The sequence below is a fragment of the Arachis ipaensis genome, chromosome B02 (assembly GCF_000816755.2).
Source record: "Arachis ipaensis cultivar K30076 chromosome B02, Araip1.1, whole genome shotgun sequence".
In the NCBI taxonomy this organism is placed as follows: Eukaryota; Viridiplantae; Streptophyta; class Magnoliopsida; order Fabales; family Fabaceae; genus Arachis; species Arachis ipaensis.
Window position 1 is genome coordinate 64,814,718 of NC_029786.2, and position 12,242 is coordinate 64,826,959.

Here is a 12,242-nt window from a genome sequence, read left to right on the forward strand (position 1 = left end):
AAAATGATAAGAGATCCATTTTTGTAAGTAAAATAATTTTTTAAAAAACTAAAATATCTAACTGACATTTCTTAGAGATTAATTTTAATGTTTATTCTTGTATTTTTTTTTTACCACTGGATTAAACAACTGTCTGAATCACACTCATAAGTCATAAGTTTACTTTTTTTTTTTGTTGTTAACTTTTTCCAAAGCATGAAAACAAGGTGAGCATTAGAGGTGTTGATGGTCAATTCGAAGATTGGTCAAACTCCGAATATTTTAGGAGTTAATTTGGTATAATTTTATTGGATTAAGGATTGAGTAAGGGTTTTAAAAATAGACTAGGTTATTATTTTAGGCCAGATCTGGGTCAAAATAAATTCGATTTCATTCGATCTATGTGTACCTTAAGAAACCAAAAAAGATATATATATTTTAAATTAATTCAAATAATTTTCACCTGATTTGGACTCAGTATAATTGTGGCCCAAAAATATTTAGATTTTATCATATTTAAGATCGAATTATAGTCTAAAAAATATACTCAATGTATATTTAAAGTCAAATTTAAATCAGAACAAATCCGATTTTACCACGTATATGAAATTATGAACACGCGAGTGAGCATGAATGAATCTTGGACTTCCAGCTAGGGGTGTGCATGGGTTGGGTGAAACTGGGTTTGATGTGACCCATATCCGGCCCAAAATATATACCGGGCCTATTTATTAGACCCGAACCCGATCTTAAACCCAATGAAATCTATACACTTTCGGGCCACGATTATACCGGGTAAAAACCGGGTGAAAATCGGGCCGTTAACATTGATACCTTCTTATAAGCTAGCATATGAAAATATCCAAATTTTCAAGACTCCAACCATTATTTGGCATAGTAGAATTCACTTAGAAAAATATAACAAGAACCAACTCTTCTCTAAAATTAAAGCATAACCATAATCAATACTAATATTGTCTAATAACACCAAATATTTAAATCAATACAAATAACACAATATTATGCATTAGTCTAAAATCTTATGCATTTTAAACATAAAGCATTAACTTATAGTCTTATAATAACTAATAACACAAAATATTAAGGTTTACAATACTTGAATTTCACATAAGAATAACCATCATCCATCACTAATAACACAATTTTAATTGTGTATGATGATCGGGCCACCGAACCGACTTCGGGTGACCCGAGTCATGACTCGAACCCGACCCGAAATAATGACCGAGTCTATTTTTGAGATCATTACCCGACTTTAAATCTAATTAAATTACACTAAAATAACCCCTAAAATATTCGGAGCCAAACCAAATCTTCGAATCGGACCGGACCATATACACCCCTACTTCCAACGTTAAATAGACCTCCATACCATACCACTACTTGATTGATAGAAACTTCGAGGAGATGCAAGGTGGCTGAATTTAAAAGCGTCAAATGCGCAGTATATTCTTTCAGCCACGAAGGTGGAGCTGACCTGGTGAATGATCACCATTTGTTTTTATTCATATTAATTATGTTATATTTGTCAGAATATCGTTTCATGATAATTTATTAAAAAGCTTACACCCAAAAACCGGGATAGCAATAACATGTGGGAATAAGTCTATTGTCAGAGGGAAGTGGTGGTCCAATGTAAGATCTGATTTGGACTTGTGGTTTGTTGTAGGGATGCACATGGGTCCCATCTTAAATAATGATTGACTTTATTTTTTCAGTTTTAGACTAAATAAAATTATATTATTTTTGGATCATATTAAATAAAATCGATTCTAAATCAAATAAAGTCTAAATTTTAAATTTTAATAAATTTTATGTTAAAAAATTAAATTTTTTTATTTAAATTAATTAAAAATATTATACAATTTTATATATTTTGAATACTATGATTTAAAACACATTAAACACATATTTTGAATATTTAATCATCAGAATATGATCTAATAAAAATTGAAGTTGTTCGAATTTTTTGTGAAGAGACGTGAAGTGGTACCTATAAGAGACTCTATTGTTTAAGTTAACAAGAATTTTAAACAGGTTTTAAGTAAATTAAAGTTAAAAAATATTTGAGGTAGTAGGGGATATATATAGCATTAAAGATAAATTATCTTTAATGACTTATCCACTTATCTTGGTAAGTGTTATTCTCTTCTTTTTATTTAAGGGTTGTTGAGATTCCATATTTAAGTGGATGAATATGTTTGTAGTTATCGTTAGACTTTGGCCACCAGATCAGATGTAAAAAATCGGATGTGTCTGTAGGAGGAGTTTGGATTCTGATAGTTGAGCCTTGCCTATTTTTAGGTTGGACTAAGTTAGCTACCAAAGTATGAACAAGGCACAATAAAGAATACATATATTATTATAACGATAGCGGTGGAAAAATGGGATAAATTTGCCAATTTAAACTGCCAAAAAAGTAGATCGAAACAAGATTTTGAGTCCACTAAATTTTAAAAATCTGTCAAAACTATGGACTAGAACGGAGCAAGACGGGCTGGTTGGACGAGCTGTCATTCTTTTTAGGTTATTTTTAAAAATAAAAAATTGCAACTGGATTAGGATTGTGAAAGGTCTCGTTTGAGAAGCTTTAAAAGTAATTTTTTTAAACTTTTGACTTATAAAAAGTAGTAGTATTAATGTCTTATACAATTTTTAAAATCAAATTGTAACTTTCTAAGAAGCTATTTAAGAGTTTATAGAAAAGTTAAAAAAATGACCTTTCTGGTAATACTACTATTTTTTTTATCACATTCCTATAAAATAAGTACTTTTAAAATTAAAAACTCAAATATAAAATAACTTATTTATAAACTACTTTTAATATATAATTATTTATTATTTAAACTATTTTTTTTTAAAAATTTAATTAAACTATTTACTCAAACTGTGCCAAAATCACAAACACAACATCCCTCCCTGAACTCCTTCCTCCGTGAGCTACCTGTTCACCTTTGTCTCTCAAGCTCTCTCGCATTCTCGGAGCATAAGAGGTGGCAGTGGCAATTCCCTCACACCAACGAAGGCGTCTCCCTCTCTCACAGCTCTCCTTCTCGTCACTGGCCCTCTCTGCATCACGTCTGTGTCTCCCTCACATTTCTGGCGACGCTCGTCTCTCACAGTTCTGCCTCGTCTCTATCTCCTTCATATTCACAGCAGCGCGCTCGTCTTTTCTTTCTCACAACTCTGCCTCGTCTCTGTCTCCCCTCGTTTCATGTTTTCATATTGATTTGCTTGGTGAATGGATCCATCAATGGTTGATGATGATAGAGTTTAGCGTGTAGCTGGTAACTAAGGATTCTCTTTTATTTTTTTTATATAAATTTAGTCTCTACTAATTCGTAGAATAGTTGTCGAATAAAAATATTTATAGTGCTTTTGGGTAGAATTTCTTGTTTCCTTTTGAATTATAATGTATAGGGTTTACAGTCATATTGAAATGAGTTGGTATAACATGACGAACTCCATCCATGGTAGGCTTGTATTATGATATGATATGTTGTTGTAAAAGATCAGATGCTTACTTTTCTACCTTAAATTTCACTTGGTATCCTGTTTCGGTGGAATTTATTACTGCACCTAATTACCTATCGTATTTGCTATAGCAATGTAATAGGCTAATAGCTACGTCTGAAAGTTGAATTGACCTAAAAAAAAGGGTTGTGAATTGTGTTTAGCTTTTTAGAAAGTTCCAACAAAAATATGGGTAAAAAGCTTTGCCCAATCATTGCTTAAACCTAATATGCACTAACATGAGTGGAAATGCTTTCTGCACCCTGTTATGCTTAACTTGTTTCAGTTATGTCTTCGAACAATGGTTAATTATCACTTGTGCTTAACTTGTTTCAGTTATGCTTTGATATGGATTTATGTATGAATTATGTGTTTGTATTTTATTGTTGTTGTGTATGAGACTTAAGTTATTATGGTTACAAAAATGTTATTTGTACACTAAAATCAGTCATTAAAATCAGCCACTAATATATTTGTGTATAAATATATGTAGTTTAATTTATTTTCAATATGTATTTATATTATAGCATGTATTTTAATTTTGATGTACACGTAGGATAACTCTAATATTGTGATTTAACATATTATTTTTGGATGTTTAAAAAAAAAGAAAGAGCATGATAGTGACTTGAACCCATATTAGTTTGGCAAGGTGGGCCATATTTGGGAGGATTTGACGGTGCAGGTCGGCCCACTTTGTCACCCCTAAATACTCGTATTATTCTATTCGGATGGTTAATTAAATAAAAATGATTTAAATTTTTTAAATTAAAAAAAACATTTTAAAAATTTTAAATTATTTAAAATATGTAAAACCTTTTGATATGTTGATATAATAGTATTCGTAAGTATAAAAAATTTAATTCTAAAATAAAAACAGTATTTATAGTATAATTTAGATTAATTTACAAAATAAAAATTAATATAATTTATTACTATTTAGATCGATATATTTGTAATTTCTTCCTATTGCTATTGATGAATTATTTCAATGGCAGAACCTTTTATTTTTGCTGATTGACATTCCCAACGTGAATTGTTTTTTCTTATTGACGTTTTCAACATAAATTAAAAGTGTATCCGTTGGCATTAGTGGATTATTAAAATTAGAAACGGTTTTTAATTTCACTTTAATTTGAGGTTCCAACGGTTTGGAGTAGTGGATTACCATTTTAAAATTGGATTAACACCAAACTATTTTAAATTTCAACTGTCTAAGTAGAATAATATAAGTACATAATATTATAGTTTTTTTTTTACCAAAGATAGGAGACTCGAATCCGCAACCTCTTAATTGAGTATGGGGAGACTATGTCATTTAAGCTATTACTCATTGGCTACATAATATTATAGTTAAATCATTACAATAATATACTAACATTAAACTCATTGTACTTAAAATCCCCAATTTATGTACAACTTTGCAGTTGTGTCACTCGGGATACATTCAATTTTTGTAAAATTATAGCTTAATTGGTAATTAAGTACCTAGGATATGTGTTTAATATTTTAATGTGTTTTGGATCACAATATTCAAAATGTATAAAAACAATAATAATTAAGTCAATTACACATTAATCATTCAAATTTCAAAAGACAATAAAAACAAATCTAACAACCAACACAAGATTAGCATAATAATCATTTATAGTGTCATACCAATTAATAACAGCAAAATATTAAATAGTAAACAATAACAAAACTAAAGTCATTCGATTCGTAGCTTGCTCTTAAAGTTATAAACTTGATCTTTATTGTGTGGATGTGTTAGTAACATTTGTATGTAAAAATTAGTCTCTCAAAATTATTACATGAATTTTTGACCAAATATTTTTCAACATCTGATTTGTTATCTGCATTTGTGTTTTTCTCTTTTGTTTTTTTTTTCACAAATTCACTCTATTTTCAGTAATACCCTTAGCATTAGTCACATGAGGAGTGTTAAATATTGATTTAGAAATTCACAAGTTAAAAGCTCAAATTTGTCATAAATAACTCTAAACTGGAATTCAACACCCTTTAAAAATTTGTAAGCTTTAATTTTTGCTCATCACCTAAGTTACCGGTGATAAAGCACCTCTCAAATTTGTTTGCCCAAATCTCTTCCTGAAATAGGCACATAATTGGGTTCTAGTCATTGATGTTCTGAGTCTTATAACTTTAGAATTATTTTGATTTTTTCAGATTATTTTTCACTGCTTCAAGAAATTGATCATTGAATTTCCATAATCCTTCTTCATATCCTTGTTTTGGAGATTCTCCTTCTATTTCCAAAAGATTTAAATATCTTAAATTCATTAATTGTAACTACATTTTTTTACCACCACCACTTTTGTTTTGAACTTTACTTTTTATTACTCAATTTTTTTCATCAAAATATCCTTCATACAAGCATACAAGTTTAAGCACTTAAACAAAGAAAAAGAAAAAAAAAAGAAAATAGAGAGTGCTATGCATAAAAAAAGAAAAAGAAAAAAAAACAAAAAAAAAAATAACTAACCATCAGAAAAAAACATTCATCTTACCTAAGTTACTTATTTATCATCACTACTTTCTTCATCTTTAATCTATATTCTTCTTTTATCCAGAGACTCATGGTGTTACCAACACTAAACTTAAAGTTTAACAGAATTTTAAACACAAATATTTTAAATTATATGAGAAAGTTTGTGTGCACGAAAAAGATATTAACACATTTTATTAGTAATTGTAATTTCCTCTAAGTAGAAGGAAAAATATGTGATAAAGACTGTGTTGCAACTTTTATTTTTATCAATATTTGAATACAAATATTTGTTTCAATTTTATTTCTAGTTCAAGTCCTGGGTAATAAACAACTGAAAAGATAATTCATAATAATCAATACTTGATCAACAAGAGGATGAACAATAAAGAGCATAACTAGAAACTGTCGTTAAAAACAAAATGAAACACAAGCCATAAAGTCAGAGGCCTAAACACCAAACTACAATTTAACCTTGCACAAAGATCTTTGGTTCCTCATTTCTACCTCCTTGCACAAACCTTTGACCAGTGGGTGCTGACCTCTTATACGATACTCTTCTATTCTTTTGACTACTCTTAAATTGCTGGGTAGGCACTTCATTCTAACCTGTTTGCGGAGTTGGACCCATTGCATCGTTAACTCCACTTTCAGGTTGTGTTTCGGCTTTAATGTGGTCTTCGGTGGGCTTTGGGGATACATTAGGAGGTGGGACTTCTACTTGACTTTGCTACTAAGTGGTGTTTTGGTTGATGTTTGAGAAGTTGGGTGGTGGCATTAGTTGGTTTGTAAGAACAGGAATAGAAGATGCTGGTTTTTGGCTTTGATTGCAACTTTTGTTGGTTATATTTTTCTTATTTCCTTTCTTAACATCTATCTTTTTTTTTTGGGGTAGGCTTTCTATGGATTGTCATCTTACTTCCTTTTTTGGAATTTCTTGTGGTATAGGTTGTTCAACGGTATCAGAAATTGGGTTTGGCTCATCATCTACAACATCTACCACTTCAACTTTTTCAAGTAAATCAACAGTATGATCCCAATAAATATGACATATTCTCCCATTTTTAATAGAAAATTATACTTCAGACTACATCAATGTCAAGCTTAATTAAATACAAACCATTGGATATTTTATTTTTTGCCCAATAAAAATTCTTGAAAGAAAAATATAACCATAAAAAATATAACCAAATTCTTAAATAATTCTACCATAAAAAATATATTCAGAGTTTCAACATTCATCCTAAGAATCACAGCAACCATCCTTCAAATATATTTCAAAACTCCATTCATGTTTTTCTCAAATCGTTCCTTGTGATGGTACACAAAAATTATATGATTTGCCATTTGTTTATCGAAAAATTTTTAATTAAACTATAAAATAACCAAATTGATACAAGTAATTTGTACATGTTAGAATATAATTAGGATCAATTAGCATTATTTAACATATCTGAATATTTATTATAGGATATTACGTTTTTATTATTACGATTCTCTTAGCACCTATAAATACCCTTTTATATTGTATCATTCGAGACAACTTGAATAGACAACTTGAATATCTACTTAATATACTAAAACTGGGTTTTCTCCCGACTAATGAAAGTGAGGTGTCACTTTCTTGTGAACCCATTTTTTCTCCTTATAATAATTTAATTAATAAAAGAATAACTTGTATGCGTTGTTTTTCTTTTTTTAATATAGTGTTAATTGTATTAACTATAAAATAGTTATTTAATCTACTTTTTTCAATAAATCAGGTATATATACTCAATATGACCATAAATAATCTAGTAATACTTAAATCTACCAACAAAGTTTTATATGTTGGTTTACTGTGAAGTAAGAAAATATCAAAATCAGCTCAAAATGAAGAACAATTAACCCGTGCCATACCATGCACGTGATAAGATTAAAGTTGTTATTTAAACTTGTATTAACCTGTGCCATGCACGTGATAAGATTAAAATTATAATTTTAAATTATTTTGTTAAGATTAATTTAAATTATAATAATTTGATTAATAAAAATATAATATGTTATGATTTATTTGTTTTTTCTTAATCTAGTGTTAAATATATTAATTCTAAAATAGTTATTAATTGGTTTTAGTAATCTACTTTCATCAATAAATCAAACATATATACTCAATGTGACCATAAATAACTTAATAATACTTAGAGCCACCAACAAATTTTTATATGTTGTTTTACTGTCAAGTAAAAACATATCAAAATTAACTCAAAATAAATAATAAATTATTAGAGAATTCTAATACACAAAATTCTCTAATAAACAATAAATAATTTAAATCTACTAAAACATAACTCAACACTTTTCTTTGATGCCTGCAAAATATATACTTAAAATAATATTATATCAATGTTAGCATATAGTTTTACAATCATCGACCGTATTTACTATACATGACTCCTTCTTAAAAGTTATTCTACACACGTGTGCAGTCGAATTTTATCATTTATATTATAAATTAATTAATTAAACTAACTGATATAATGAATTATAATTAATTAATTGGTATAAATTATAATAAATTATATGATATTAAAAAAATAAAATGAATACAAAAAATAAAAAAGAAATAGAAGAATAGAAGACTACAATAAAATAAATTGAATGTGAGTTTTTTTTCTTTTTACAAATTTTATATCACATCCGCTTCAATAATAATAAATAAAAATACATCAACTTAATATTTAAGAGAAAATGATGAGATAAAATCATAACACAATTCTAAAATAAAAGCTTAAATTAAACCATAATATCATTGCACAACACAAATTAAAAGTAATTTCACACTACAATATACCACACAAATAAGTAAATAACTTAAGCTTAATTACGGATTTTTTACGGATTTTTTTTTTTATGTATACATGATAACACCATGGTCTATAAATACTTAATGGATAACATATCATATATTGCTCTAAATGATGAGCACATGAGTTGAAGAGTGTGTGCTGATTTGTGTCCATGATAGTTGCCTTGTGACGACGCCTCATAGGAAGAAAAAAAATTGTTGTATTTTGATTAATATCAATATCAATAATTAATTCTTATAATTATTTTTGTACTACTAAAGGCTACATATAGTATTTTTTTTGTAGAATAAAAAAGATTGTGATTCATAACATTTTCGTAAAGTTATATCGTATGGATACAAGATTAATTAGATAACAAATTGAATTTTAATTAATATGTTTTATTTTCTATTCATTTTTTTATTAATTTTTTTACTTTTTATATTTACAGTAAATATTGAATGTAAAAAAAAATATTGAATGTTATCTATTTTATTTATTTAGAGTCATAATTAAATTTGATATAATTATAGCAAGTATCTAGAATTAATAATGGCATGATATTATAATTTTAAGTTGTATAATATAATAAAAAATATAGCAATTTATGTATGCTTCCTATATAGCAATAATATATATATATATCCTCTTTTAGCTCTTTTCTAAAAATATTGGCATATAATTAATGTAGATAACATATATATTGAGTAAGTATCTCCATTGAAAATATTTGTTAATTATTACCGTGTATAGTTAGTGTATGTGTATATATATATATATATAAGGAGTAATAGTGAATTGTTACAATTATTTATCATCAAAAAAATTCGTACCTCAGATATAAATTTTCTTCTGTTTATTATTTTTCATACCTAAGGGCTACTAACTACGATTCTAAGTGCTAATAGCCTTTATATTTGATTTGTTTTGTAGTGTGATAATAGCCAATATATTTGTTGGTGGATTTAACTATTACTATATTATTTATGATCATATTCAGTATATATGTCTGATTTATTGAAAAAAATAGATTATTAAAACCGATTAATAACTATTTTAGAGTTAATACAATTAACACTAGATTAAAAAAAATAAACAATACATAACATGTTATTTTTTTATTAATCAAATTATTATAATTCAAATTAATTTTAAAAAAATAATTTAAAATTATAATTTTAATCTTATCACGTGCATGGCACGGGTAATTACTCTTGTATATGTTATAAAAATATGATTTGATTCCATTAACTTACTTATTTTTTTAACTTGCCACCTATATTCAGCATGGAATTTTTATTTTTCTAAAATAAATTTAGAAGAGAGAATAGTACTTTTAATTCAATCAATTATTTTTTAATTTATTTTTTGAATTCAATAAATCAAATAAAATTAATTATACTAATTATTTGTATTGACTAATTGATTTGATTAATTCTTAAAAATATTTTTATTTAATTTATTTTATTTATTTAAATATAACTAATTAGTTATTTAATTTTATTAGGATAAATATCAAATTCTATTTCTAATATATAAATACAAAATTTTATTCCTTCCATTTTTTATTTTACCACTATAAAAGACGATATATGCTAGAAGAAAATATCATTTATTTACCAATTACTCTTTCATTGGGTAGCTTTTACAACAATTCTTTTTCTTCCTATGAGACGTCGTCACAAGAAGGCAACTATCATGGACACAAATCAACACACACTCTTCAACTCCCGTGCTCATCATTCAGAGCAATATATAATATGTTATCCATTAAGCATTTATAGACCATGGTGTTTCATGTATGCATAAATTAAAAAAAAATTTATAATTAAACTTAAGTCATTTACCTATTTGTGTGGTATATTGTAGTGTGAAATTACTTTTAATTTGTGTTGTGCAATGATATTATGGTTTAATTTAAACTTTTATTTTATAATTGTGTTATGATTTTATCTCATCATTTTCTCTTAGATATTAAGTTGATGTATTTTTATTTATTATTATTGAAGCGGATGTGATATAAAATTTACAAAAAAAAAAAAATTCACATTCAATTTATTTTATTGTAGTTTTCTATTCTTCTATTTTTTTTATTTTTTTATTCATTTTATTTTCTTTTTAAATATCATATAATTTATTATAATTTATAGTGCAAATCACAGTAATAAACCAAGGGAAGCAAAATTTTACACAAATCCGACAAATCAAAATCTGCTTCATGAATCCACCAATGCACATTTATATGTAGTTCGAACCAGCCTGATTCGAACTTCATTCCCTTTGCTTTTACTAATCTATTATCTAACTATTATATAAAATTAAAATCGTATTAATGAATTTAATATTAAAGTTAATTTAGCTTTTTATTATTTAGAGTGTTTTTTAATCAATAATTTTATACTCTTTACTCTTTTTTTTTTTTCAGTGTCATTTTGAATTTTAATTTAGTACTCAAAGGTAGTGAAATTCCATTGATACTGAAATAAAGTTACAAAAAGGTCCATAGGGTAGAATAAGTAAAATAATGTGATACCCACATTGCAACATCCAAATGAAACAACTTAAGATTCTCTTCTAAATTTATTTTAGAAAAATATCTTTATTAATAATTATATTACAATATTACAATTAGCATTTAATGAATAATGCATAATTATAATAATTTAGAAAAATAAAATAAAGTCCAGTAATTTATCTTCCGACTGCACACGTGTGTAGAATAACCAATGTTCTGAAAATCGGTTCGAACCAGCCGGTCGAACCGGAAACCGCTGTTAAATACGGTTCGAACAGATAGTAAAACTGCCAGTTTTAAAAATCGGAGTTGAACCGCCAAACCGGTCGGGAACCGGTCGGTCGAACCGAACCGTGACCCGGCCGGTTTTTTAAATTTGGGCAAAACGTTGCGTTTTGCATGCTGAGAGTGAAAGGGCCAAAAGAGAACCCTAGTCACCCAAAGGCACAGGCCCACTCCTCTCCTCTCCTCTCGAGCCTCAGCCTCCACTCTCACCTCTCACGTCTCCAGTCTAACTCACCTCAAGCTTCCGGCGCAACTTCCGTCGAGCCACCGCCGCCGTCACAACTTCCGTTGTGCTAACGTCAGCTAGCTCTATTCGCGCGCAGCCACGAACCGTCACGAAGTCAGCCTTCGAAAATCGCAGCCACCGCAGGGGAGGAGGGAGCCTCTGCTGCGTCGCCGTCGTGCCTCCATCGCTGCCAATCCATCATCGCCGCTGCTAGGGTTTGTTGGAGCTGCGCAAAGCCATCGTCGTCGCTGTCACGTGAGGAAGGAAGCATGAGAGACCAAAGCTGCGAGAGAGGAGAAGTCACCCCGCCGAAAGCCGCTGCTGAAGAGTCCATGATAAAAGCGTACTTGATTTTCTGGATTTAGAGTTATT